The sequence below is a fragment of the Arachis hypogaea genome, chromosome 15 (assembly GCF_003086295.3).
Source record: "Arachis hypogaea cultivar Tifrunner chromosome 15, arahy.Tifrunner.gnm2.J5K5, whole genome shotgun sequence".
Classification (NCBI taxonomy): Eukaryota; Viridiplantae; Streptophyta; class Magnoliopsida; order Fabales; family Fabaceae; genus Arachis; species Arachis hypogaea.
The window spans coordinates 51,583,332-51,608,674 of NC_092050.1; the positions used below are offsets into that span (position 1 = coordinate 51,583,332).

General features: G+C 40.7%; 2 non-coding genes across 2 annotated transcripts; one reads left to right on the forward strand and one right to left on the reverse strand.

Moving 5' to 3' along the window:
• Positions 1–16,764: 16,764 nt before the first annotated feature.
• LOC112753074 (small nucleolar RNA R71) lies at positions 16,765–16,868 on the forward strand. The gene has a single exon (XR_003177474.1). It is a non-coding gene; the product is annotated as a small nucleolar RNA R71 (small nucleolar RNA).
• Positions 16,869–20,629: 3,761 nt separating this feature from the next.
• Positions 20,630–20,736, reverse strand: LOC112753238 (small nucleolar RNA R71). The gene has a single exon (XR_003177631.1). It is a non-coding gene; the product is annotated as a small nucleolar RNA R71 (small nucleolar RNA).
• Between the last annotated feature and the right edge of the window lie 4,607 nt (positions 20,737–25,343).

Here is a 25,343-nt window from a genome sequence, read left to right on the forward strand (position 1 = left end):
CCCTACAGAAAACCTCAAAACAACTACCCCAACCTCAACCAATACCAATCTAATAACCAACCCACCAACCAAAATGCCTACCATCCACCACCCACATCTCATAACCCACCTCAAGTATCACCTGAAGCACAAAGAATCACTCACTTGGAGGCCATGATAGACAAAATGTTGAAACACCAGGAAATGGTAACCAAGAATCAGGAAGCCTCCCTGAAGAGCCTAGAAAGACAGATGGGGCAACTCTCCAAGCAAGTATCTGTTGAGAGACCTTCAAACTCACTGCCCAGTGACACAATTCCAAATCCCAAGGAGGAATGCAAGGCAATACAATTAAGGAGTGGGAGAACATTGATAAGCAACAATGACACTACAAGGAAACAAGCAGAGAACATCAAAGAACCAACGGAGGATGAGAAGCAAACAAAGGCAGATGAGGCTAAGGAGCAAGTTGTGATGCCAAACAAAAGCACTGAGAAACTTAAAGAGAAGAACAACCAGCCACATAGCTCAAAGGAAGTAGCTCAGGGACAGCAGAGCATCACACGTCCACTGCCATATCCCCAGAGGTTTAACAAAGAGGTTAAAGGCCAGCATTTTCACAAATTCCTTGAGATTTTCAAGAAGCTAGAAATTAATATCCCCTTGGCTGAAGCACTTGAGCAAATGCCTCTATATTCCAAGTTTCTGAAGGATCTCATCAACAAGAAAAGAAGCTGGGATGAGAAAGAAACCATAATGATTACTGAGGAATGCAGGGCCTTGATTCAAAAGGGGCTTCCTCCCAAGCTTGAGGACCCAGGGAGCTTCCTGTTGCCTTGCACCATTGGGGAATTGACCATCACTAAAGAAATGTGCGATCTCGGAGCAAGTATTAACTTAATACCATCCTCCTTGGTGAAAAAGCTGCATATAGAGAAGGTCAAACCAGTACAAATGTCTTTGGAGCTGGTAGACAAGTCAATGGTATACCCCAGGGGTGTAATTGAAAATCTTTTGGTCAAGGTGGACAGTTTTATATACCCTGCTGATTTTGTGGTTCTAGAATCAAACGATGATGATGGTGACTCTGTTATACTGGGAAGGCCATTCTTGGCCACTGCTAGAGCTATCATAGACGTAGAGGAAGGGGAATTAACTCTCAGGATGCATGACCGGAGTGTCACTCTGAAGGTGTTACCAGAGGCACAAGTTAGCAAGGAGAAGAAAGACTATATGAAAAATAACCAGGAAGGTCACAGCAACTTCCTAATACTAAGGATTGAGCAGACTGCTGAAGAAACCCAAGAGGGTATTAGAGTATTAGCCACTGAAAAGAGAGGCCCCCAAGGAAAGCCTACGGCCAGAAAAGAAAGATCAACAAAAGGAAAGATGAAACGCAGAAACAAAGTAAAAAGGGGTTGGAAGAATAGAAAGATTCCAACAGAGGGGCTTTCCAAAGGTGACAAAGTGCAACTGATATATCAACAGCCGGGGGCAAATCAACAAACCGAGGATTACTACACTGTCAGCAACATACTCTCATTAGAGCATGCTGAAATTGAACACCAGAGAACAAAGAAGAGGATTACGGTCAGAGGAGACAAATTGAGGCCCTACAAGCACCAACCACCATAAAAGAAAGCCTCAATGTCAAGCTAATGACAATAAAAGAGCGCTTGTTGGGAGGCAACCCAACCTGAGGTAGTTTTCTTTTCATAACTTTTTCAATAAAAGTGTTGGATAACTGCTATGTATTGCAAGAAGCTAAGTTTGGTGTTGCACACCAAAAACAATCGAAGGGAGAATGCAAGATGCTAAGTTTGGTGTTCCACCAAAACTTCATTTAAAATTACATTCTAACTTCCTGCACATTGCTAGTTCCAAGCAATCAAACAGATTATTCAAACAACTTAACTGTTTTTGTTTAGTCTCAATTTCATAACCTTTAGCAAGGACACAAAAGTTTGCCCAGAGTTAACCTGTTGAATCAGAAGGAGTAGCAAGGAATTAAGTCTGGGAGTTAACCACCAATTGAAGATACTATGCATCAAAACTCAAAAATGGGCACAGCAGAAAGAAGAACAAAAGAAATGCAAACCAACAGGTTGTATCTATACTTAACTTTTGCTGTTGAGAAATACTTTTGATTGATGTCTTGTTAAAGTGTTCATTTAGTTCAAACAAATTCAAATTTCTTTTAAAATAAGTAGGCTAGTTTATGTATGTGCTTGTGTGTTTACTTTCACTTGACAAAAAGCATGTTGTCCCCTGCATCTTTAAGTTCAATAAAAGAAAAAGTTTGAATGTGAAGCAAGATAGTCTCTGTTAGATAGAAGTAGAATAAAAGTAAGTGGTGGTATGTGTGTGATTGTATAATAGCTTACTTTTAGTGAATAAAGAGCCAGGATATCTCCTTCTAAGTAAAGAGTGGCTTACTGTCTATGAATCTCAATTAATTAAATAAAAAAATTCCTTGGTCAGAAAGAAAAACAAAAAGAAGGAAAGAAAAAAGATAGCCAAAAAGTGGCAGAACAAAAGAAAACAAAAAGAAACAAAGCTGGACACCAATAGCTTGAACTTTAAAATATATGCATGTGATGTCTTTGTATTAGGATCTGCTTGGATTAGTAAGCTCTTAGGAGTGCATCAACACTCGGTGACTTGGGTTAACTAATCCGGGATCATCAGCTGAAAGTCCACTATCAAGAGCAACCTAACTACAAGGCATTTAGTAACCCAAAGAGGTGTTGGGCATCAATGTTCTAAGAAGGAATGTGAGCCAAGTGTCTATGGTGAATAATGTGTCAAGTATAAAGAAAAGAAAATGAACTTGCTACACATGACACTCAAATAAAGCTTATGAACAAAGTAATAGCCAAGGATAAAGGAATAATGAGAGGTCATAGCATTATGTCACTTGAAGCTTGAAGGAGACTTTCTAGGCCTAGGAGTCAATAAGAAGTGAGTATTTGCATATCCACACAAAACCCCATGAACTATCAATAATACTCTGCTAGCATGAACATCCTCTTCTATTTCATTCTTTCTTCTCAATAAATCTTTTCTTACTTGGGGACAAGCAAGCTTTAAGTTTGGTGTTGTGATGACAAGTCATCCTAGCCTATTTTAACTAGTCTTTTTCTTTTGTTTTCATTAGAATTATGCACTTTCTTGAGCTACAAGCAAGCTATTTGAGTAGATTTTCATGTTTCCCTTGATTGAATCAACCATATATGAATTCATGCCATTTCATGAGGTTTTATGCTATATTTGTTGCATATTATGAAAGAATGAATATCTCATGATTTTGAGCATAGCTTTGATGTGTTTGGTTGATTAATGATAGGTGAAGAAAGCTTGGAGAAAGGTTGAAGCAAGAAGGAATGGCTAGGAGTGAAGAGAGGACAATGGAATAAGTGAAATTGAACCAGGAAGCAAAAAGCTGGACCTAAAGTTAGCATCAAACTTTTGCACAAACTTTTGGTTGAAAAGTTAGCCCCAACGTTAGCCCCATAACTTGGAGGCTAACGTTGGAACTTGAAAATTCTCCCCTGGGCTCCAAAAGTTTGCGCCAACGTTAGCCCCCTAACTTTGAGGCTAACGTTGGCACATGAATTTCTCCCCTGGGCACCAAAAGTTTGCGCCAACGTTAGCCCCCTAACTTGGAGGCTAACGTTGGCATGAGAAACTCCTCCCTGGCTACCTAACGTTTGCGCCAACGTTAGACCCCTAACTTGGAGGCTAACGTTGGCACATGAAATTACAAGGGAGAGGAGCAAAAGTTTGCGCCAACGTTAGACCCCTAACTTGGAGGCTAACGTTGGCGCCACAAGCACACTAGGCAAGGCCAACGTTAGGGTCAAAGTTAGACCCCTAACGTTGGCACCAACGTTGATATCAGCAAATTGTGCTAGCTGATATGAAAAGTTGGAGCCAAAGTTAGACCCCTAACTTTGGCTCAAACTTTTGGTCCAACTTTTGCAAAACTCAAACCCGGTTCAATTGGTTCACTTTGGTTCTTCTCCAAACTTCAAGAGCAATCAACCAAGGCCTCTTTCAACCCAATTCCACCAAGAGCAAAGGCCCAACTCAAGGCTTGAAGATCATTGGAAGAAAGTGTATAAATAGGATAGAATTCAAGTTATTCGGGAGCTTTTTCCGGAAGAGTTTTTCTTTGGAATTTTCATAGCTTTTGGCATAGAGTGATCTTTAATTTCTTTGTTTTCATTGCTTTCAATTTCAATTACACTTGTCTTGGATCTTGGATTGGAGAATTGAAGAAATTCTGTTTCAATCTCAATCTTGGATCTCTGTTTCTTTACTGTTAATTGAATTTCAATTCCGGTTAATTGCTCTTCATCTATTCTCTTTGCAATTTACAATTCCCTTGCAATTGTTCTTATTGGATCTAGGAAGGCATTGAGATCTAGACTTAGTTTTCTAGTCTCTAGGTCCTGAGATCCACATCTCCAATTTACATTCTGTTTCTTGCTTTCCATGTTTATTTACTTTTCTGCTATAAGATCCGATCCAATCCCAATTCCCTTTTACTCTTCTGTTTGATGCAATTTAACTTTTCCTTGTTTAACTTCTGCAAATCCACGTCCCAATCCCCTTTACATTTCAAGCAATTTACATTCCTTGCACTTTAAGATTCCGCAATTTACATTTCTTGCACTTTAAGTTTCTGCCATTTAATTTCTTGTTCCTTAAGATTCAGCAATTTAATTTCCTGCTCTCTTTACTTTCATGCAATTTACATTCTGCAAATCACAAATCACCCAACCAACACTCGATTCGCTTGACTAAATCAACCACTAAACTAAAATTGCTCAATCCTTCAATCCCTGTGGGATCGACCTCACTCCCGTGAGTTTTTATTACTTGATGCGACCCGGTACACTTGCCGGTTAGATTGGTGTGTTTTGGGAGAAATTTATTTTTCCTCCAAAATACTCATCAGTTAACTAGGTTAACATGGCTTCTAACGTGGCCACTTATGAGTAATTGCCAACGTTAGTGACAATGTTGAGTGTCACTAACGTTGGCTCAACTTCTCTTCTCCACGTTAGAGTTCACGTTAACTTGGTTAACGTGACTCTCTAACGTGGGCATTGATGGCTTTTTTGAGAGTGTTATTGGCAATCACTTTTCTCATTAATCTTGCAAGTTACCTCCCCTTTTCTTGCTTCTTTTTGGTCCTGAAATCAAGCAACAAAGTGCATCAAAGCTCTAGTCCAAGTCATGAGTAATGCAACATAATATTTGTCACTAAACTTATGCGAAATCCTCATGAAATTATGTAAAATGCACAATGTATGCCTGAATCAAGGCATAAGTGAATATCTTCCGAAAACTACCTTATTTCCTAAAGAAATTCATGAAACTACCTAAAAATAGTAAAGAAAAGGTCAGTGAAACTGGCCAAGATGCCCTGGCATCAAGCACCCACAATGGGTGTGGCACGCCAGAACCTGGGCGTGCCACGCTAGTTCAATTGGCCAGTGAGGAAGATCAAGCACCCACAATGGGCGTGCAATGCCAGACCCTGGGCGTGCCACGCTAGTTCAACTTTCCAGAGAAGAAAGGAAGAAGGAAAAAGCCTGGGCGTGCCACTTAGGTTCGAAGGCGTGGCACGCCAGGCCAACACCAACACTTAAGAAGACCCTGGGCGTGCCACTTGGGTTCGAAGGCATGGCACGACAGGCCAACACCAAAACTTAAGAGGACCCTAGGCGTGCCACTTGGGCTCGAAAGTGTGGCACGCCAGGGACATCAACACATGGGGCATGCCACTTGAAGAGCTTGGCGTGGTGCACCAAGCCAAATTGTAGGCTAGGCGTGGCACGCCACTTGAACGCCACTTAAACGCCAGCCTGGAAGGTCACGTTTATTGAGTTTCCTTTCCCTCCAAATTGTATTTTTCTTTTCTCTTTTGTATTTTCTTTATTCTAGTGTTAGGAGTAGTATAAATAACCCCTGAAAGTACTGAGAAAGGGGTTAAGCAGTTAGGAAGCTAAGTTGTAGAGTAGAGTTTTTAGTTACTTTTACTTTTTCACTTTATCATCTCTTCCATCTCTTATACTTTTCTCTAAGCTATGAGTAGCTAAATTCCCTCTCATTGAGAGAGAGAGCTCTGTTGTACTTGATGGATTAATGATAGTTAATTTCTTCATCTCTTCATCTTCTCTTTGATTTGCTAGAAGGAATTTCGTTTTAATGCTAGTGTTCAATTATCTTGGAAAAGAGATTGAATGCAAAATGGATTTCATGGGAACTTTGGAAAAGGAAACATGAAACCAAGCTAGAAATCCCTTCTCACACTTGAGTAGGATCTGGGTTTTGGTGTTTGGATAAGTGACATATAATCCTCCCTCTACATGGACCTATGATGATGTGTGGTATAATCAGGGACCAAGCATATCTCTCTTCATGAGTGACGAGAGGATTTTTGCATGGTCTAGAAATTCACAGATAAATCCTCGATGCAAGTATAGTTTCTAAACCAACAAGAGTCCTTTCATACAAAAGTTTTAGTTGTCACAAGTAACAAACCCCTTTAAAAATTGATAACCGAAGTATTTAGACCTCGGGTCCTCTTCTCAAGGAATTGCAGGGAGGTATGATTTATTATTGGTTATGAGTCTTGTAAATTGGGGGTTTTTCAAATAAGGACAGGTAATTTAAATGACAAGAAAAATAAATTAATAACAATAAAATCTCTTAGCAAGGTATAAGAAATTGAAGTCCTATCCTAGTTATCCTTATCAGGTGTGAAGAGAATTGGATTCTACTCCAACTTAGTTAAGTCAAGTGGACTAATTAGCTTGATCCTCAAGTCCTAGTCAATCCCTGTGGGAGGACTAGCTTCAGAGCGACCCAAATCAATCAGTAATCTGCCAATTTCAATCAATGCTGAGTTTGACAACTCAAGTGTTACCAATTACTTAACCAAGGCCAAAACGAAGAAAATATCTAAATTAAATTAAAACCACCAATAACATAAATAAAATAAAACAATCTTATATCTGAAATATCTCAAATTATATTAATTAAGAAAATCATAACATCAATGTAGCATAAGCTAAATTGAAAAGATAAATAAAAATTAAAGGTATATAATAAAAGTAGAAAATAAATAAGAGGAACATTGAACCTGTGATTTGAAGAAGATGAAATCCTAATCCTAATAGAAATCCTAAATCCTAATCCTAAGAGAGAGGAGAGAGCCTCTCTCTCTCTCAAACTACATCTAAAACCTAATAATTGTGAATAATGGAAGACATGTTGTTGAATGGATGCCTTCCCCCACTTTGTAGCCTCTAATTTGTGTTTTTTAGGCCGAAAATTGGGTTAAAAACAGCCCAGAAATCACCCCCAGCGATTTCTAGTACGTACAGGTTGCGGGAAAGTGACGCGGAAGCGTCATCCACGTGTTTGTGCGGATTGGGTTTTTGCCAGGTCACGCGTCCACGTGATCCACGCGTTTGCGTCGCTTGGCTTTAGGGAAGCTATGACAAATTATATATCGTTGCGAAGCCCTGGACGTTAGCTTTCCAACGCAACTAGAACCGCGTCATTTAAACCTCTGTAGCTCAAGTTATAGTTGATTTGGTACCAAGAGGTCTGGCTGGACAGCTTTAGCAGTTCCTTCAGATTCTTGTATTCCTTCCACTTTTGCATGCTTCCTTTCCATCCTCTAAGTCATTCCTGTCCTATAAACTCTGAAATCACTTAACACACATATCAAGGCATCTAATGGTAATGAGAGAGGATTAATATTAGCAAATATAAGGCCAAAGAAGCATGTTTTCAATCATAGCACAAAATCAGGGAGGAGAATGTAAAACTATGCAAATAGTATGAATAAGTGTATGAAAGATTGATAAAATCCACTCAACTGAGCACAAGATAAACCATAAAATAGTGGTTTATCAATGAGAAATTAGACCAAGGAATTGGCTATTGATCAAGATCTGAGAGACTGAGTCACCAAGGGATTGGGGCTCAATCAATCATGATTGCCAAGAGGTCAATGAGTTGCATGATTGAAGAGGATATGAGCTGGATTTAATCCAAAGAGACAACATCTCCTGATCTCAATGAATCCCCCTATTCTTATCGTACACAATCTTTATAGCTTTCTTTACATTCTGTCAATTTCCATTCCCATTTACAATTAAGTCATTTAAGTTTCTGCTCTTTACATTCTTGCCATTTCCATTTCTGCACTTTACTGATTTTCTTTACTTTTTGAGTCATTTATAATTCTGCCCATTTATAATTCTGCAATCACAATCTATTCTGTTTAGCTTGACTAATTCACCCATTGATTAAAATTGCTCAAATCTACCAATCTCTGTGGATACGTGATGCAGGTGGAAACTGTCTCTCAACAAATCTCCTTCGACAAGTGTACCGAATTTGTCGTCAAGTAAAAACTCACAATAGAGTGAGGTCGAATCTCACAGGGATTGATTGATCAAGCAACTTTAATTAGAAGAATGTTCTAGTTGAGCGAATCCAGAATTTGGGTTGAGAGTTGCAGAAAATAAAATGGCGGGAATGTAAATAACAGAAAAGTAAATGCTAGAATTAAAGGACTGGAAGTAAATGACTGAAAGTAAATTGCAGAATTGTAAATGGGAATGGGGGATTTGCTCATAAAAGTAAATGGCAAAAATTAAAGAGAATGGGTAAGATCAGAGATGGGGAGTTCATTGGGCTTAGGAGATGTTGCAACTCTCCGGATCAAGTTTATTTTCATCTCTTCCTCAATCAATGCACTCATTGATCTCCTTGGCAATCTTAATCGATTGAATTACAATTTCTCGCAATTTAATCTCTCAAATCTTGATCAATAGCCAATTCCTTGGTCAATTTCTCATCAGAAGAGATGAAGTGTGGTCACTGATTATACCACATGCATTTCCCAAACCAGGTATTTAGAGGATTATAGTCACATATCCATCCAAACCCAATTTGGTCCAGCATGAGAAAGCACTTCTAGCTTGATCTCTTCATTCCTCTTTCAAGGTTCAGAAGAGATCCAAGTCTGAATAGCTCCTTTTCCAAGATAGCTACCCAATTGGATGAAGATCGAAAGCTTTCAAGTAAAATCAAGAGAAAAGAGAGAAGAAGAATAATGAAAACTAGTATTGATCCATCAACTTACAACAGAGCTCCCTAACCCAATGAAAGGGGTTTATTGGTTCATAGCTCTAGAAAATAAAAACAAAGATGGAGAATACATCATAAAACTAGAAAATGCAGAGAAGGTAAAATACAGAGAGTAGTTCTCTTTTCCAACTTCCAGAACTCCCTAAACAATTTAAAGCTACTCCTATATATACTACTTTTCTCAGCTTCTAGTTGGCTCTTCAAGTCTTGGGCCTTTGGATCTTGAGTTTGAAGCAGTTCTCTTCCTCATTTGGGCTTGGCTTTACTTGCAGAGAGAAAGTGTGAAGTGGGCAGAGACTTTAGCTCAGGATGTTAAGGGTGTTAACGTTTAGTGAAAATATGAGTTCGAGAACGTTAGTGACAATCAACTTTCTCACTAACGTTCCTAAGTAAAAGCCACGTTAACTTCAACGTTAGTAGCACAAACGTTGCCACTAACGTTGCCTCTAAGTCCTTCGCACACGTTATTGGGATTTAATATTCCCAATAACTTTGAAAAACCCCCTTTGTTCCCACGTTAGAGCCCACGTTAACTTAGTTAACGTGGCTCTTTAACGTGGGCTTGCCATCCTTCGAGAACGTTAGTGACACTCAACATTGTCACTAACGTTCCAAGGTGCCCCTATGTCTCACGTTAGAGTCCACGTTAACTAGGTTAACGTGGCTTCTAACGTGGCCATGCTTAGCCATCCCCAACGTTAGTGACAATGTTGGGTGTCACTAAGGTTGGCTCATCATTTACTCATCAACGTTAGCTTCCACGTTAACTAAGTTAACGTGGATCTTAGTGGCTTGTGTGGCTCCTTCCAACGTTAGTGACAATGTTGAGTGTCACTAACGTTGGCCAACACCCTCTTTTTCACACGTATGCTTCCACGTTAACCAAGTTAACGTGGGAGTTAACGTGGCATTTCTTCCCCCTTTTAACGTTAGAGGCCACGTTAACTAAGTTAACGTGGACTCTAACATGGCCACCTATGAGCATTTGCCAACGTTAGTGACAATGTTAAGTGTCACTAACGTTGGCTCAACTTCCCCTCTCCACGTTAGAGTTCACGTTAACTTAGTTAACGTGACTCTTAACGTGGTCAATGATGGCTTCGAGAGTGTTATTGGCAATCACTTTTCTCATTAACTTTGCAAGTTACCTCCCATTCCTTGCTTCCTTTGGTAATGAAATCAAGCAATAGAGTGCATCAAAGTTCTAGTCCAAGTCATGGGCAATGTAGCATACAATTTGTCACTAAACTCATGCAAAATCCTCATGAAATAATGTAAAATGCACAATGTATGCTTGAATCAAGGTGTAAGTGATTATCTACCCAAAACTAGCTTATTTCCTAAGGGAATGCATGAAACTAACCTAAAAACAGTAAAGAAAAGGTCAGTGAAACTGGCCAAGATGCCCTGGCATCACAACACCAAACTTAAAGCTTGCTTGTCCCTAAGCAAGTACTGGAACAAGAGAATGATGAATGGAATGCCAAGAGAAATGAGTCATTCTTGTGGAAGTCATATCACTGATTTTATGGTGGTTTCATGCATAGCAACTTAGGTTCATTCCTTTACTGGCTTTCAGACCTTTATCATGTCCTAAAACACTCACTTTGCTTACATCCCATGAGACTTTTATTCATTGATCCCTTTATTGTCATTTCAGAGCTTATTGGTGTTCTTAGGCTAAGTGCTCTGTAAGGGGGCAACTTTTTAAGATAAGCTTTCAGCCAACACTCCCGAACCAGTTGGTTCAAGGTGTTAGGTGTTGAGACACCCCTAAGGACTTACTCCCTCAAGTCTCTCCCCCATACATATACACCACAGGCATCTGTTTCATTTATTTTCCTTCTTGAGACCTTGGTGTCCAGCACCTCTTTGGGTTACTAAGTGCTCTGTAGTGAGGGTTACTCTTGATAATGGACTTTCAGCTGATAATCCCGGGTTAGTTAACCAAGTTACCAAGTGATAAAGCACCCCTAAGAGCTTACTCATCCAAGTAGATCCCTCACACAGGAACACCACAGACACATATTTTAATATCAAAACCATTGGTGCCTAGCCTTATTGCTTACTCTTTTTCTTTTGTTTTTCCACTTTCATTATTCTTTTTCTCTTTCTCTTATTAGGATCTTGTCATATACTTAGTCTCATGAGTATATTCAAAGCAAAGTATTCAGGCCAGATAGTTGTCGTCCCACCTTATGGTTGAACCAACTTAGCTAACTTATGATCATACCACAAACTCATGAATGTACTCCATAGTATGAACTCCACTCTGGTCTTTTGAAACATAAACATTCTCTCTTTGTTTGATTTAAAGGGACAATCATATAAGTAAGTAAAGCAAGGATGCAGTTACATAAAGACTAGTGCACATAGACCTATTCAGAACTTAAAAGACAGAATTTAAAAAAGGTTCCACTACGAGTAACTACAAATCAAAAGTGCATTCGGACTTCCAACTTTCAACAATTCTGGGTACAATGGAATTAAGTAACAATACAACCTTCGGGTGATGATTTCTGGTTGCCCTCTCTCTTTGTCATCATCCTAGTTTTTGCTGCCTCGCTTCTTTGGGTGGAGGTGCACCATTTCCTCATAAGATTCCTGCAAGGTTACTGGAAGTTGCTTGTTCCCAAAGCACTTGAGACATAGTTAGCTTGCATGTATGCTGGTGTTTTTTTTTTTGAACTCAATTTAGTGTGTGAACACCAAACTTAGTTCCTTGCCCAGTACAAAACATTGCATATATGCAGAGAACCTCATATCTTGTTATCAACAAAGCAATGATCACCTACAGCCTAACTACATCTAAGTGGTTTCTCTTGATTGGATGGAGCTAGCAATGTTCTTTTGGAGTGGAGTGTAATTCTAACCAATGTCCTTTGGTGGAACACCAAACTTAGAATTACAATATCACTCTTGGATTGTTCTGGTGTGGAACACCAAACTTAGCTCCTTACAATACAGGGGAAACAACTTGTGATCATTATTGAAATAAATTGAAAGTGAAACTACCTGAGGTTGGGTTGCCTCCCAACAGAGCGCTCTTTTATCGTCGCTAGCTCGGCGAGTCCTTAATTACTTGAGATGGTACTTTACTCTGGGGTTTTCCCCCATGTTGCCCAGATAATGCTTGAGCCTTTGTCCATTCACTATAAAAGTCCTCTCTGAACCTTCATCCGTGATTTCGATGTGGCCATATGGTGATACTTTTGTAACCATGAAAGGTCTGGACCACCTTGACTTGAGTTTTCCTGGGAACAGCCTTAATTTAGAGTTGTAAAGGAGTACTTGCTGCCCCTTTTCGAAACTCCTGGGTGCAAGATGCGTGTCATGTTTTCTTTTTGCCTTCTCTTTATACATCTTAGTGTTTTCATAGGCTTGTGACCTGAATTCCTCCATCTCTTGCAACTGTAAGATCCTTTTTGCACCAGCAGCAATGCTGTCAAAATTTAGTATCTTGATAGCCCAGAAAGCTTTGTGTTCTAGCTCCAGTGGTAAATGACAAGCCTTCCCATAGACCAATTGATATCGAGACATTCCACGTGGAGTTTTGAATGCTGTTCTGTATGCCCAAAGAGCATCATCCAGCTTCTTCGACCAATCCTTTCTAGATGCACCCACAGTCTTTTCCAGGATCCTCTTCAGCTCTTTGTTGGATATCTCAGTTTGCCCACTTGTTTGAGGATGGTAAGGTGTGGATACTTTGTGTTTTACCCCATATCGTAGGAGGAGAGCTTCTAGTGGTTTGTTACAAAAGTGGCTCCCTCCATCACTGATGAGGGCTCTTGGGACTCCAAACCGGCTAAAGATATTCTTCCTGAGGAAGTTCATGACTACCTTGTTATCATTAGTTGGGGTTGCAGTAGCCTCTACCCACTTGGAAACATAATCTACTGCTACCAAGATGTACTTGTTTGCATATGAGGTTGGAAATGGTCCCATGAAATCTATTCCCCACACATCAAACAGTTCCAGTTCCAAGATGAAATTTTGTGGCATGGCGTTTCTTTTGGGCAAGTTTCCAGATCTTTGGCATTCATTGTAGCTTTTTACTAGTTCCTTGGCATCCTTGAAAAGGGTGGGCCAAAAGAATCCGCTTTGTAACACCTTCGCTGCAGTTCTGTCCCCTCCAAAGTGGCCTCCATAACATGAACCGTGGCAATTCCACAGGACTTCTCTTCCTTCTTCTTCCGAAACACATCTTCTAAGGATTCCATCTGAACACTTCTTGAAGAGATATGGCTCGTCCCAGACAAAGTATTTTGCATCATTCATGAGCTTCCTTTTTTGATGTTTATTGATCCCTGGGGGTAATGCCCCAGTTGCCTTGAAATTTGCAATATCTGCAAACCATGGTGCTTTGTGAGCTGTCATCAACTGCTCATTAGGGAAGAGCTCGTTCACATTTGTATCGTTTCCTCCACCTTGATCATGAGGGATTCTGGATAGGTGATCTGCCACCTTGTTCTCCACTCCTTTCTTGTCTCTGATTTCAATATTGAATTCCTGCAACAGTAAGATCCACCTTATTAGTCTTGGCTTTGATTCTTGCTTGGCAAACAAATATTTAAGTGCTGTGTGATCTGTAAAGACAATCACTTTAGCACCAATGAGGTATGATCTAAATTTGTCAAATGCAAAAACTATTGCTAGCAACTCCTTTTCAGTAGTGGTATAATTTCTTTGAGTTTCATTAAGGACTTTGCTCGCATAGTATATCACATGAACTAAGTTATCTTTCCTTTGTCCAAACACTGCCCCAACTGCAAAATCAGATGTATCACACATCAATTCAAATGGTAGGTTCCAATCAGGTGGGGAAATGATAGGAGTAGAGGACAACCTCATTTTTAAATGTGCAAATGCTAGCATGCATGTTTCATCAAAGATAAATGGTGTATCAGATACAAGGAGATTGCTTAAGGGCTTGGCTATCTTTGAAAAATCTTTAATGAACCTTCTGTAAAAACCAGCATGCCCTAAAAAACTCCTAATTGCCTTGACATCACTGGGTGGGGGTAGTTTTTCAATAAGTTCTACTTTAGCTCTGTCAACCTCAATGCCTTGGTGAGAGACCTTGTGACCAATGACTATTCCTCCTGTCACCATAAAGTGACATTTTTCCCAGTTCAAGACCAAATTGGTCTCTTGGCATCTTTTCAATACCAAGGCGAGGTGATGTAGGCAACTAGGAAAGGAATCTCCGAATACCGAGAAATCATCCATAAAAACTTCAATGAATTTTTCTATCATATCTGAAAAAATAGAAAGCATGCAGCATTGGAAAGTTGCAGGTGCATTACATAGCCCAAATGGCATGCGCCTATAGGCAAACACTTCATACGGGCAAGTAAATGAGGTTTTCTCTTGGTCTATGGGATCAACCACTATTTGGTTATATCCTGAATAACCGTCGAGAAAACAATAATATGCGTGCCCTGCAAGTCTTTCCAACATCTGATCCATGAATGGAAGGGGAAAATGATCTTTTTGTGTAGCCTCATTGAGTTTTCTGTAGTCTATGCACATCTGCCATCCTGTGACGGTCCTTGTAGGTATGAGTTCGTTCTTCTCATTGGGAACCACAGTGATTCCTCCCTTCTTGGGCACAACATGTATGGGGCTAACCCAAGGGCTGTCCGAGATCGGGTATATTACCCCTCCTTGCCAAAGCTTCGTAACCTCTTTCTGTACGACTTCCTTCATGATTGGGTTCAGCCTTCTTTGGGGTTGAATGGATGGCTTAGCATCATCTTCCAATAGTATTTTATGCATGCATATGGCTGAACTGATTCCCTTCAAGTCAGCAAGGGTCCATCCAATGGCATCCTTATGCTCCCGCAGCACCTTGAGTAGCTCGTCCTCTTGATCTTGACTGAGGGATGAATTTATGATCACTGGGTAGTTTTCATTTTCTCCTAGATATGCATATTTGAGAGTGGGTGGCAGTGCTTTGAGTTCAAGTTTGGGTGCTTCTGACTTTTCGTTCCCTTCCTTTGGTGCATCTGGTATATGAATTTCTGCTATGGCCACCTCTTCACTTGATTCAGATTTCTCCTCCACCAATCTCTCAGCCTTTTCAGGTTCTTCTTCTTCAAAATTCTCCTGCACTTCATCCTCAAGTGCATCTAACCTCATGCATTCCCGCAATTGTTCTGGTGGGTAACTCATGGCTTTGAATACATTGAATGTCATCTTTTCATTGTGTAATCTCAGGGTGAGGTCACCCTTCTGAACATCAATGACAGCTCCAGCAGTGGCCAAGAATGGCCTTCCCAGAATGATGGAGGTCTTGGCGTCCTCCTGCATGTCCAGCACCACAAAATCTGCTGGAAATATGAAATCTCCCACTTTTACCAGCAAATCCTCTACTACCCCATGAGGGAATTTGAACGATCGGTCTGCCAGTTGTAGGGCCATTTTTGTTGGTTTAGCCTCCTCAATTTTCATCTTCCTCATCATAGCTACTGACATCAAATTGATGCTGGCCCCTAAGTCACAAAGAGCCTTCTCTACTGTGATTTCCCCTATAATACAAGGGATCTGAAAACTCCCAGGATCCTTCAGTTTCTGGGGTAGTTTGTGCTGAATGATAGCACTGCATTCTTCGGTTAGTATCACAGTCTCATTGTTCTTCCAGCTTCTCTTCTTAGTCATTAGCTCCTTCAAAAACTTGGCATAGAGTGGCATTTGTTCTATGGCTTCAGCAAAGGGTATGTTGATTTTTAGTTTCTTGAATATTTCCAAAAATCTCAAGAACTGGTTGTCATCTTCCTGTTTCTTCAATAGCTGGGGGTATGGAGCTCTTGAGATGTTCAGTTGTGGCATCCCTTTTTCTTTCTGCGTACTTTGTATGGGAGGTTGAACTCCATCTTGCTCTTCTCCCTTTTCATTTGAGCTTTCTTCTTGTGGTTTTTGGAGTAGTTCCTCCAGTTCCTTCCCACTCCTAAGTGTGATAGCTTGACACTCCTCCCTTTTGCTTGAATTGGCATCATTGCAAAGGTTGTAGCAGATGTGCTGTTTTGGTTTTGATAAGCGTGTGGAGAAGTGTTATTGTGGGGGTGTTGAGATGTCCTCTGTGTGAATTGCTGGTGAGCTGCATTGTTGTTGGAGTTGTAACGTCTCTGGTCTTGGTTTTGATCTTGCTGACTTCCCCACCCAAAGTTTGGGTGGTTTCTCCATCCAGGGTTATAGTTCTTGGAGTATGGATCATAGTTTTGCCTTGGTGAATTCCCAATGTAGTTGGCTTGCTCCTGACTACCCTCTGCTTCTTCATTCACTCCTTCTTGGGTTATTGATGAAGTTGAGATTGCTGCTACTTGGTTCCTCTCCATCTTCTTGGTGAGGTCAGCCAGCTGCTGGGTAATGAGCTTGTTTTGAGCCAACAGAGCATCTACATTGTTTAGCTCCATTACTCCACTTGTGTTCCCTCTTTCGGAAGCATAGAAGTAGTGGTTCTCTGCTACTGTTTCAATGACATCTTTAGCCTCCTCAATGGTTTTCTTCTTGTTCAAGGATCCTCCGGATGAATGGTCTACGGCCTTCTTTGACTCATAAGAGAGCCCTTCATAGAAAATGTGCAGCTGCACCCATTCGTTGAACATGTCAGGTGGACACCTCCTTGTGAGGTCCTTAAATCTCTCCCATGCTTCATACAAAGTCTCACCATCTTGTTGCCTGAAAGTTTGGACCTCAGCTCTTAGCCTATTGATTCTTTGAGGAGGGTAAAATCTTACTAAGAATTTGTTCACCACGTCTTCCCAAGTTATCAATCTTTCCCTTGGGAAAGATTCCAACCACTTGGCTGCCTTGTCCCTGATTGAGAATGGAAATAAGAGCAGTCTATAGGCATCAGGATGAACACCATTAGACTTCACTGTATCACATATTCTTAAGAAGGTGGTTAAATGTTGATTGGGGTCTTCTTGAACACCTCCTCCAAACGAACAGTTGTTCTGAACAAGGGTGATGAGCTGTGGTTTAAGTTCAAAGTTGTTGGCATGGATTGTTGGCTTTTGGATGCTACTTCCATAATTGCCTGGGTTTGGATTAATGTAAGAGCCCAAAACTCTTCTATCATCCCCAGCATGATTTGCTCTACCTCCTCCCCCATGGTTGTGATCCTCTTTTTCATGATAGTTTTCCATGTTGTCTTCCATGGTTGTTTCAAAGAATTCCTCCTCTTCCTCAGCACCAACCACTTTCTTTCCTCTTGCCTCCCTCCTTAATCTAAGGAAGGTCCTCTCAGGTTCAGAATCGAAGGAAGTTGAAGCCCCGCTTCTTCTCCCTGTCATACAACCAACAAGTGCAAGTGATGCCAGGGCATCTTGGCCAGTTTCACTGACCTTTTCTTTACTGTTTTTAGGTTAGTTTCATGCATTCTCTTAGGAAATAAGCTAGTTTTGGGTAGATATTCACTTACACCTTGATTCAAGCATACATTGTGCATTTTACATTATTTCATGAGGATTTTGCATGAGTTTAGTGACAAATTGTATGTTGCGTTGCCCATGACTTGGACTAGAACTTTGATGCGCTCTATTGCTTGATTTCAGGACCAAAGGAAGCAAGGAATGGGAGAAAACTTGCAAAGTTAATAAGAAAAGTGATTGCCAATAACGCTCTCGAAGCCATCATTGACCACGTTAAGAGTCACGTTAACTAAGTTAACGTGAACTCTAACGTGGAGAGGGGAAGTTGAGCCAACGTTAGTGACACTTAACATTGTCACTAACGTTGTCAAATGCTCATAAGTGGCCACGTTAGAGTCCACGTTAACTTAGTTAACGTGGCCTCTAATGTTAAAAGGGGGAAGAAACACCAACGTTAGTGACATTCAACATTGTCACTAACGTTGGCCTAAGGAGAAACATACCACGTTAACTCCCACGTTAACTTGGTTAACGTGGGAGCTAACGTAAGAAGCAAGAGTGGTCGACAACGTTAGTGACACCCAACATTGTCACTAACGTTGGAAGCAACCACACAACCCCCAGGGAGCAACGTTAACTCCCACGTTAACTTAGTTAACGTGGAAGCTAACATTGATGAGTGAAAGAATGGCCAACGTTAGTGACACTCAACATTGTCACTAACGTTGGGGATGGCTAAGCATGGCCACGTTAACCTAGTTAACGTGGACTCTAACGTGAGGCATAGGGGCACCTTGGAACGTTAGTGACAATGTTGAGTGTCACTAACGTTCTCGAAGGATGGCAAGCCCACGTTAAAGAGCCACGTTAACTAAGTTAACGTGGGCTCTAACGTGGGAACAAAGGGGGCTTTTCAAAGTTATTGGGAATGTTAAGTCTCAATAACGTGTGCGAAGGACTTAGAGACAACGTTAGTGGCAACGTTTATGCCACTAACGTTGAAGTTAACGTGGCTTTTACTTAGTAACGTTAGTGAGAAAGTTGATTGTCACTAACGTTCTCGAACTTATATTTTCACTAAACGTTAACACCCCTAACGTCCTGAGCTAAAGTCTCTGCCCACTTCACATTTTCTCTCTACAAGTAAAGCCAAGCCCAAATGAAGAAGAGATATGCTTCAAACTCAAGATCCAAAGGCCCAAGACTTGAAGAGCCAACTAGAAGCTGAGAGAAGTAGTATATATAGGAGTAGCTTTGAATTGTTGAAGGAGTTCTGGAAGTTGGAAAAGAGAAATACTCTCTGTATTTTACATTCTCTGCAATTTCTAGTTTTATGATGTATTCTCCATCTTTGTTTTCATTTTCTAGAGCTATGAACAACTAAACCCCTTTCATTGGGTTAGGGAGCTCTGTTGTAATTTGATGGATCAATACTAGTTTTCATTATTTTTCTTCTATCTTTTCTCTTGATTTTACTTGAAAGCTTTCGATCTTCATCCAATTGGGTAGTTATCTTGGAAATGAAGCTATTCAAACTTGGATCTCTTCTGAACCTTGAAAGAGGAATGAAGAGATCAAGCTAGAAATGCTTTCTCATGCTGGACCAAATTGGGTTTGGATGGGTATGTGACTATAACCCTCTCAATACTTGATTTGGGAAATGCATGTGGTATAATCAGTGACCATACTTCATCTCTTCTCATGTGCAATTGACCAAGGAATTGGCTATTGATCAAAATTTGAGAGATTGAATTGCAAGAAATTATAATTCAATCAATTAAGATTGCCAAGGAGATCAATGAGTGCATTGATTGAGGAAGAGATGAAAATGAACTTGATCCGGAGAATTGCAACATCTCCTAAGCCCAATGAACTCCCCATCTCTGATCTTACCCATTCTCTTTAATTTCTGCCATTTACTTTTATGAGCAAATCCCCCATTCCCATTTACAATTCTGCAATTTACTTTCAGTCATTTACTTCCAGTCCTTTAATTCTAGCATTTACTTTTCTGTTATTTACATTCCCGCCATTTTATTTTCTACAACTCTCAACCCAAATTCTGGATTCACTCAACTAGAACATTCTTCTAATTAAAGTTGCTTGATCAATCAATCCCTGTGGGATTCGACCTCACTCTATTGTGAGTTTTTACTTGACGACAAATTCGGTACACTTGCCGAAGGAAATTTGTTGAGAGACAGTTTCCACCCGCATCAAGTTTATGGCGCCGTTTCCGGGGATTGATTGTGCATCAACAATGATTAAATTGGAAGATCACTAGATTGAGCATTTTTCTTTTGTGAATTTCATTTTCTGTTTGAGTGATTTACTTTCTGTTTTAGTTAAACTTCTTTCCTTCCCTCTCTACTCTTTTTTTTTTGTTATTTTCAATTCTGTTTGCTAACCCACTAACTATTTGATATATTGCATCACCCACAACTAACAGTAATTCTGACAAAAATATTTTCTGCACCTAACTTTTCTTGCTTGCACTTGATGGTTGTATGACAGGGAGAAGAAGCGGGGCTTCAACTTCCTTCGATTCTGAACCTGAGAGGACCTTCCTTAGATTAAGAAGGGAGGCAAGAGGAAAGAAAGTGGTTGGTGTTAAGGAAGAAGAGGAATTCTTTGAACCAAACATGGAAGACAACATGGAAAACCATCATGAAGAAGAGGATCACAACCATGGGGGAGGAGGTAGAGCAAATCATGCTGGGGATGACAGAAGAGTTTTGGGCTCTTACATCAATCCAAACCCAGGCAATTATGGAAGTAGCATCCAAAAGCCAAAAATCCATGCCAACAACTTTGAACTTAAACCACAGCTCATCACCCTTGTTCAGAACAACTGTTCGTTTGGAGGAGGTGTTCAAGAAGACCCCAATTAACATTTAACCACCTTCCTGAGAATATGTGACACAGTGAAATCTAATGGTGTTCATCCTGATGCCTATAGACTGCTCTTATTTCCATTCTCACTCAGGGACAAGGCAGCCAAGTGGCTGGAATCTTTCCCAAGGGAAAGCTTGACAACTTGGGAAGACGTGGTGAACAAATTGTTAGCAAGATTTTACCCTCCTCAACGAATCAATAGGCTGAGAGCTGAGGTCCAAACTTTCAGGCAACAAGATGGTGAGACTCTATATGAAGCATGGGAGAGGTTTAAAGACCTAACAAGGAGGTGCCCACCAGATATGTTCAACGAATGGGTGCAGCTGCACATTTTCTATGAAGAGCTCTCTTATGAGTCAAAGAAGGTCGTAGACCATTCATCCGGAGGATCTTTGAACAAGAAGAAGACTATTGAGGAAGCCATAGATGTTATTGAAATAGTAGCACAGAACGACTACTTCTATGATTCCGAAAGAGGGAACACAAAAGGAGTAATGGAGCTAAACAATGTAGATGCTCTGTTGGCCCAAAACAAGCTCATTACCCAGCAGCTGGTTGACCTCACCAAGAAGATGGAGAGGAACCAAGTAGCAGCAATCTCAACTTCATCAACAACCCAAGAAGGAGTGAATGAAGAAGTAGAGGGTAGTCAGGAGCAAGCTAACTACATTGGGAATTCACCAAGGAAAAACTATGATCCATACTCCAAGACCTACAACCCTGGATGGAGAAACCACCCAAACTTTGGGTGGAGAAGTGAGCAAGATCAAAACCAAGACCAAAGACGTTACAACTCCAACAACAATGCAGCTCACCAGTAATTCACACAGAGGACATCTCAACACCCCCACAACAACACTTCTCCATACACTTATCAAAACCAAAACAGCACATTTGCTCCGAATCACCCATCAATTGATGACAAGCTCTCTAAGATTGAAACCTTACTTGAAGGAGTATGCAAGGACATTCGAAACAGTAAAGCATTCCGAGAGGAAGTGCAGTCAAACATGCAGAATCAAAATGCTGCCATCAAGAAACTGGAGACACAAATCAGCTATCTATTTAAGCAGCTTCCTAACCACAACCTTTGCAATGATGCCAATTCAAGCAAAAGGGAGGAGTGTCAAGCTATCACACTTAGGAGTGGGAAGGAACTGAAGGAACTGCCCCAAGAACCACAAGAAGAAGGCTCAAATGAAAAGGTCAAAGAGCAAGATGGAGTTCAACCTCCCACGCCAAGTCTGCAGAAAGAAAAAGGGATGCCACAACTGAACATCTTAAGAGCTCCATACCCCCCAGCTATTGAAGAAAAAGGAAGATGACAACCAGTTCTTGAGATTTTTGGAAATCTTCAAGAAACTACAAATCAACATACCTTTTGCTGAAGCCATAGAACAAATGCCACTCTATGCCAAGTTTTTGAAGGAACTAATGACTAAGAAGAGAAGCTGGAAGAACAATGAGACTGTGATACTAACCGAAGAGTGTAGTGCTATCATTCAGCACAAACTACCCCAGAAACTGAAGGATCATGGGAGTTTTCAGATCCCTTGTATTATAGGGGAAATCACAATAGAGAAGGCTCTTTGTGACTTAGGGGCCAGCATCAATTTGATGTCAGTAGCTATGATGAGGAAGATGAAAATTGAGGAGGCTAAACCAACAAAAATGGCCCTACAACTGGCAGACCGATCGTTCAAATTCCCTCATGGGTTAGTAGAGGATTTGCTGGTAAAAGTGGGAGATTTCATATTTTCAGCAGATTTTGTGGTGCTGGACATGCAGGAGGACGCCAAGACCTCCATCATCCTGGGAAGGCCATTCTTGGCCACTGCTGGGGCTATCATTGATGTTCAGAAGGGTGACCTCACCCTGAGATTACACAATGAAAAGATGACATTCAATGTGTTCAAGGCCATGAGTTACCCACCAGAACAATTGGGGGAATGCATGAGGTTAGATGCACTTGAGGATGAAGTGCAGGAGAATTTTGAAGAAGAAGAAACTAAAGAGGACGAGAGATTGGTGGAGGAAGAATCTAAATCAAGTGAAGAGGTGGCCACAGTAGAAATTCATATACCAGATGCACCAAAGGAAGGGAACGAAAAGTCAGAAGCACCCACACTTGAACTCAAAGCACTGCGACCCACTCTCAAATATGCATACCTAGGAGAAAATGAAAACTACCCAGTGATCATAAATTCATCCCTCAGTCAAGATCAAGAGGACGAGCTACTCAAAGTGCTGAGGGAGCATAAGGATGCCATTGGATGGACCCTTGCTGACTTGAAAGGAATCAGTTCAGCCATATGCATGCATAAAATACTGTTGGAAGATGATGCTAAGCCATCCATTCAATCCCAAAGAAGGCTGAACCCAATCATGAAGGAAGTGGTACAGAAAGAGGTTATGAAGCTTTGGCAAGGAGGGGTAATATACCTAATTTCGGACAGCCCTTGGGTTAGCCCCGTACATGTTGTGCCCAAGAAGGGAGGAATCACTGTGGTTCCCAATGAGAAGAACGAACTCATACCTACAAGGACCGCCACAGGATGGCGGATGTGCATAGACTACAGAAAACTCAATGAGGCTACACGAAAAGATCATTTTCCCCTTCCATTCATGGATCAGATGTTGGAAAGACTTGCAGGGCACGCATATTATTGTTTTCTCGACGGTTATTCAGGATATAACCAAATAGTGATTGATCCCATAGACCAAGAGAAAACCTCATTTACTTGCCCGTATGAAGTGTTTGCCTATAGGCGCATGCCATTTGGGCTATGTAATGCACCTGCAACTTTCGAATGCTGCATGCTTTCTATTTTTTCAGATATGATAGAAAAATTCATTGAAGTTTTTATGGATGATTTCTCGGTATTCGGAGATTCCTTTCCTAATTGCCTACATCACCTCGCCTTGGTATTGAAAAGATGCCAAGAGACCAATTTGGTTTTGAACTGGGAAAAATGTCACTTTATGGTGATAGGAGGAATAGTCCTTGGTCACAAGGTCTCCCACAAAGGCATTGAGGTTGATAGAGCTAAAGTAGAACTTATTGAAAAACTACCCCCACCCAGTGATGTCAAGGCAATTAGGAGTTTTTTAGGGCATGCTGGTTTTTACAGAAGGTTCATTAAAGATTTTTTAAAGATAGCCAAGCCCTTAAGCAATCTCCTTGTATTTGATACACCATTTATCTTTGATGAAACATGCATGCTAGCATTTGCACATTTAAAAATGAGGTTGTCCTCTGCTCCTATCGTTTCCCCACCTGATTGGAACCTACCATTTGAATTGATGTGCGATGCATCTGATTTTGTAGTTGGGGCAGTGTTAGGACAAAGGAAAGATAACTTAGTTCATGTGATATACTATGCAAGCAAAGTCCTTAATGAAACTCAAAGAAATTATACCACTACTAAAAAGGAGTTGCTAGCAATAGTTTTTGCATTTGACAAATTTAGATCATACCTCATTGGTGCTAAAGTGATTATCTTTACAGATCACACAGCACTTAAATATTTGTTTGCCAAGCAAGAATCAAAGGCAAGACTAATAAGGTGGATCTTACTGTTGCAGGAATTCAATATTGAAATCAGAGACAAAAAAGGAGTGGAAAACAAGGTGGCAGATCACCTATCCAGAATCCCTCATGATCAAGGTGGAGGAAACGATACAAATGTGAACGAGCTCTTCCCTGATGAGCAGTTGATGACAGTTCACAAAGCACCATGGTTTGCAGATATTGCAAATTTCAAGGCAACTGGGGCATTACCCCCAGGGATCAATAAACATAAAAAAAGGAAGCTCATGAATGATGCAAAATACTTTGTCTGGGACGAGCCATATCTCTTCAAGAAGTGTTCAGATGGAATCCTTAGAAGATGTGTTTCGGAAGAAGAAGGAAGAGAAGTCCTGTGGAATTGCCACGGTTCATGTTATGGAGGCCACTTTGGAGGGGACAGAACTGCAGCAAAGGTGTTACAAAGCGGATTCTTTTGGCCCACCCTTTTCAAGGATGCCAAAGAACTAGTAAAAAGCTGCAATGAATGCCAAAGATCTGGAAACTTGCCCAAAAGAAACGCCATGCCACAAAATTTCATCTTGGAACTAGAACTGTTTGATGTGTAGGGAATAGATTTCATGGGACCATTCCCAACCTCATATGCAAACAGGTACATCTTGGTAGCAGTGGATTATGTTTCCAAGTGGGTAGAGGCTATTGCAACCCCAACTAATGATAATAAGGTAGTCATGAACTTCCTCAGAAAGAATATCTTTAGCCGTTTTGGAGTCCCAAGAGCCCTCATCAGTGATGGAGGGAGCCAATTTTGTAACAAACCACTAGAAGCTCTCCTCCTATGATATGGGGTAAAACACAAAGTAGCCACACCTTACCATCCTCAAACAAGTGGGCAAACTGAGATATCCAACAGAGAGCTGAAGAGGATCCTGGAAAAGACTGTGGGTGCATCTAGAAAGGATTGGTTGAAGAAGCTGGATGATGCTCTTTGGGCATACAGAACAGCATTCAAAACTCCACTTGGAATGTCTCCATATCAACTGGTCTATGGGAAGGCTTATCATTTACCACTGGAGCTGGAACACAAAGCTCTCTGGGCTATCAAGATACTAAATTTTGACAACATTAATGCTGGTGCAAAAAGGATCTTACAGCTGTAAGAGATGGAGGAATTCAGGTCACAAGCCTATGAAAACACTAAGATGTATAAAGAAAAGGCAAAAAGAAAACATGACATGCATCTTGCACCCAGGAGTTTCGAAAAGGGGCAGCGAGTACTCCTTTACAACTCTAAATTAAGGCTGTTCCCAGGAAAACTCAAGTCAAGGTGGTCCGGACCTTTCATGGTTACCAAAGTATCACCATATGGCCACATCGAAATCACG